Below are 4,416 nucleotides of genomic sequence, written 5' to 3' on the forward strand. Positions count from 1 at the left end.
GTTTTTTTTTTTTGCTATAAAACACCACAGTCATCCACTGAAATCATCCACTGAAATACAACTGTTGTATCATGTATTTTTTCTGCGAACAGCTGGAAAGAGGTAAGAATAATAAAAGGTAATAGAATGTGTACCCCATGGTTAAAAAATACCTATACGCCTATAATAAAATACCAATATAAAATTATAAAAAGTATATATCGTCTTTCTAAATCATTCCCAAACATAAGATTGTTGTTTAGGCCATACATACCACGTAATATTAGAATAAGCACCTCTTAGTTTCAAAATACGTACAGTATAAATGATTTGTAATTTTACAGGTTGTTACCCCTTTATTCCCCAAACTTCGCATATTATTCCCTTATACCTACACGGAGGTACTGAATAGGTACACTATAATTACAAAAAAGTTACACTGTAACTTCAGTTTACTTACGCAGTTCTTTGCAGGTTGCATATCTGGTTGTTACCCCCTTATTACCCAAACGTAACTCATTGTTCCCTTATACCTACACGTATGTTCTTTATAGGTACACTATAATTACAGAAACGTACACCGTAAATTCAGTATACTTACATAGTTCTTTGCGGGTTGTAATCTAAAGCGTTACCAAAAAATCATAGGGGTACATTACTGATGTATTTCATGATGTAGAAACGTGAAAATATATTGAGCTTGTGTTAACCACAGGCCTTATTTCAGGCATTTAACCAAAAATCCATTAAAAAAAACAAAAAAAAAACAATAGCATTCAGGACGATGGAACAGGACATGCTACAATGCTAACTTGTTTCTGGGTTTTGGCCTATAAATTCCTGCAGCACTCTATATTGATAAGTTCAAATGAATGTTGCATACCTTTGGTGTCATTTAAATGAACGGCTCTCCAGGCGGTGAAATGTCGTAGCCTACACAGAAGAGAATCACATCAAATGCTATACATATATATATATACATATATCTCTCTCACAGAATCTGCAAAATGTTAATTATTTTACCAAAATAAGAGGTCAAGCTGATGACAACTGAGGTAAAATGCTCAAGAAGGAAACATGATACATTAACCAGGGGATGAAAACTTTTTAAATTTGAAGATCAGGGTAAACTTAACTTGTATTTTTTTTAGGAAACATGTAAGTGTCTTCCGTAGCTTCTGAAGGACAGTAATAAATTTAAAAAATATGATATTTCAACAAAACAAGAAAAATGTACACATGATATGATATAGCACTTTGATATGATATAGCACTTTATTGTCAGAGGAGTCTGAAATTTTTCTTGCATGACAATATCTGTTTACAACAATCAACATCCTTTAAACAACAACATGTACTTCATCCACACAAGAACAAAACGAATTATACATTACATTCCCTTAAACATTACATTATACCTTACCCTCCTTCTACACTAATACAACTACACCATGTTCACAATACTCTTGATTTTTGATTAAGTGTCTTATTCAACACTAGGATCGCCTGATGCACAACAGAGATTTTCATCCTAACTTTGTTGAATCTTGGGACTCTGTACCTCCGGTTTGATGGTAATAATTCAAACTCATTATGCAGGACATGATTAGGATCAGAAACTATATTATTAGCCAGTCTTAACAAATTATTATAATAAGCTGAATCATATAGCTTCTCAAGGGGCTGACCTACAATCCTTGAGCAAATTTTTAATTGATTGAACAACTTTGTTTTTAGTATAACAGACAAACTCTTATATCAAATGGAGTTGCAATATTGCAGTACACTCATTATCACAGACATAAAGAACAGAAGAATCTGCTTTCTTACTCCGAATGACCTAAGACGACGAATAAAGTACACTCTTAAAAGAAATAGTTCTATTTAGAACCAGAAATGGTTCTATCACCCGCTTCACATAGAACCTCAAGGAACCCTTTTTTTTAAGAGTGTAGATTCTCTGCTTTGTTCTTTTACAGAGAGCAACAATATGATCTTTCCATGATAACATATTGTCAATCATTACTCCTAAATACTTGTATGCTTTAACCTGTCTGATTTTTCCATTATGAATAAAATCAGGCATTGTATAAGTATCAGATGTAGACCCAAATATAATCTCTTCTGTTTTACTTGTATTAATGACAAGATCATTGTTCTCGCACCACTCTACCAATTAAGTCACACCCTGTTGATGAAACCCAGGACTGTCCCCGTCATTCAACACAGATATTAAAACAGTTTCATCAGAATACTTTAAAATGTACTGATTTAACTGGTCAGTTCGACAGTCATCTGTATACAAGGTGAAAAGGATGGCAGAACTGACGCAACCTTGGGGTACTCCGACATTTGTTATGATAGCGGATGACAGTTTTATTCACTTTGACTCTCTGAACTCTATTAGTGAGGAATGAGATATACCAACGAATCAAATACGGATTTACACCCAACTGTACAAGTTTTGACACCAATATTTAAGGTTTAATTGAATATGTCAACCTTTATGGTATTGAATGCAGAAGAAAAATCTAAAAACAAATCTTCATAATGTTCAAATGTTTTCACCCCCTGGCTCTTAAAGGGGTCATATGATGCGATTTCAATTTTTCCTTTCTCTTTGGAGTGTTACAAGCTCTTGGTGCGCTATGTACATTATATGGAAAATTAATGTGTTTTTGAACCTTAAAACGCATAAACACATTGCATTACACCACAAAACACAAAATAATGTTCTTTTTAGCAACGTCATATGACCCCTTTAATACATCGCTTTTCCTTCCGGAGCATCAGTGAACGTTTGAACCTTTTGTAATAGTTGCGTATAAGTCCCTTAGTTGTCTTCAGTGTGAAAAAATAGATCTCAAAATCATTCAGTCACTGCTAGAAAGGGTTCAAATATGCAAAAGATGATGGAAAACCAAAGAATTTGCAGGACCTGGATGATTTTTCTGAAGAACAGTGGGCAGTTAAACTGTTCAGGACAAACAAGGGACTCATGAACAACTATCACAAAACAAACCAAAAACATTTGTGGAGCATCTGTGATGACACACAGTATTAAGAATCAAGCGTTTGTAAACTTTTGAACAGGGTCATTTCTATAAATCTTGTCTTGTGGACATGTAAACATATTTCATTTAAAATATCTTACGTAATATATCTTTTTCCTAATAATTTGTAATAATATCTGTGGGACTTCACACCATACCTGCTGCAAAAGCATGGCAAGTGTCCAGACACACCCCAACACGTGTCTTGTCACGCACCCGGTCTATTATGCTTCCCAGTTCACTGAACTACCCACCTATAGTGCTGCCCTCATCACTCATGTTTTCAAGCACTATTGAGAGAAAAGAAAGAAAGAATATAACCCAGCTAAATTTACCAGAAAGCATGAGCACAATTGCACATTTTCTAGAAATCATCAGGATTGTATAGTTGACCTGTAATGACAGCAGGGGTTTGCTGGTGTGCGTGGTTAATAGCTTGGGCAATTTTCTCCATGCATTTCTCAGGGGTGGAGTCTATAAGCTCCAGGGTGAAAGTTAAAGTGGCTGAGGCCCAGTGCACTGCAGTGTCTTTAGTTCATCCACAAGCATGGCCTGGCTCTTACTGAACACATCTGGATTACAAAATGCAGAGTCATTTGACATACAGTCTTATATTCAAAACATTTGCAGCCTAGAATATTAATTATTGACTGGGTATCGATTAAATCAATAGAGCTGTTTTTCAATATGTCAACATTGTGGCTTCATCTTTAAATAATCAGGATTTGGTGGATGCACAGAACCACAGCGGGTAGTCAGCGCACAAACCTTCTTTGGGGGAACCGCAGTTCATCAAATAAGATCCACGTGGCAGGATATGTATCGGATCAAAGACATGTTGAGCACAGGCTTCTTGAAATTTAACTGCAGCTGCTGTATCAAGAGCTGGTCTCATCCAGGAGCGCTGGGAGCCCAAGAAAAGGGCAAAAGCATGACCTCTTATGGCCATACTTGATTTAACTACATTCCATATTCCTCCTTAAGAATATTGTAAAATGTATATGTGTTCAGCACAAACACTATATTCAGAATAAAGCATCTTTGATCACCTGATATTGAGACATGAGCGCTTATTTATTTTTTCTTTGACTTTATCTTCCTTTTCCGTGCCATTTTTTCTTCTCTGCTGCTGCCATCTGATGGTTCTGAACTCCTTTGTTTCAGTAACCTCCTCTGTCTTTCTTTTCTTCTCGCCTTTTTTCAAGAATAAACACGTGGTTAGACATTCTTGTTCAACACCATGAAAAATAAAATATACTCATGAAAACATTACTAATGATAATCTGTACTGATGAAAACATTACTAATGATGAAGCAAAAAATAGGTGTGCATATGTTTTTTTCTTACACAACACAATAATACTCCTCTAAATTTAAGGGCAGG

General features: G+C 35.3%; 1 pseudogene; it reads right to left on the bottom strand.

Annotated features, from left to right (window-relative positions):
- Positions 1–874: 874 nt before the first annotated feature.
- On the bottom strand, positions 875–4,145 carry LOC107692091 (probable endonuclease 4; annotated as a pseudogene).
- Positions 4,146–4,416: the final 271 nt, after the last annotated feature.

This window comes from Sinocyclocheilus anshuiensis, unplaced genomic scaffold, assembly GCF_001515605.1.
Source record: "Sinocyclocheilus anshuiensis isolate Anshui unplaced genomic scaffold, SAMN03320099.WGS_v1.1 scaffold726, whole genome shotgun sequence".
Taxonomy (NCBI): domain Eukaryota; kingdom Metazoa; phylum Chordata; class Actinopteri; order Cypriniformes; family Cyprinidae; genus Sinocyclocheilus; species Sinocyclocheilus anshuiensis.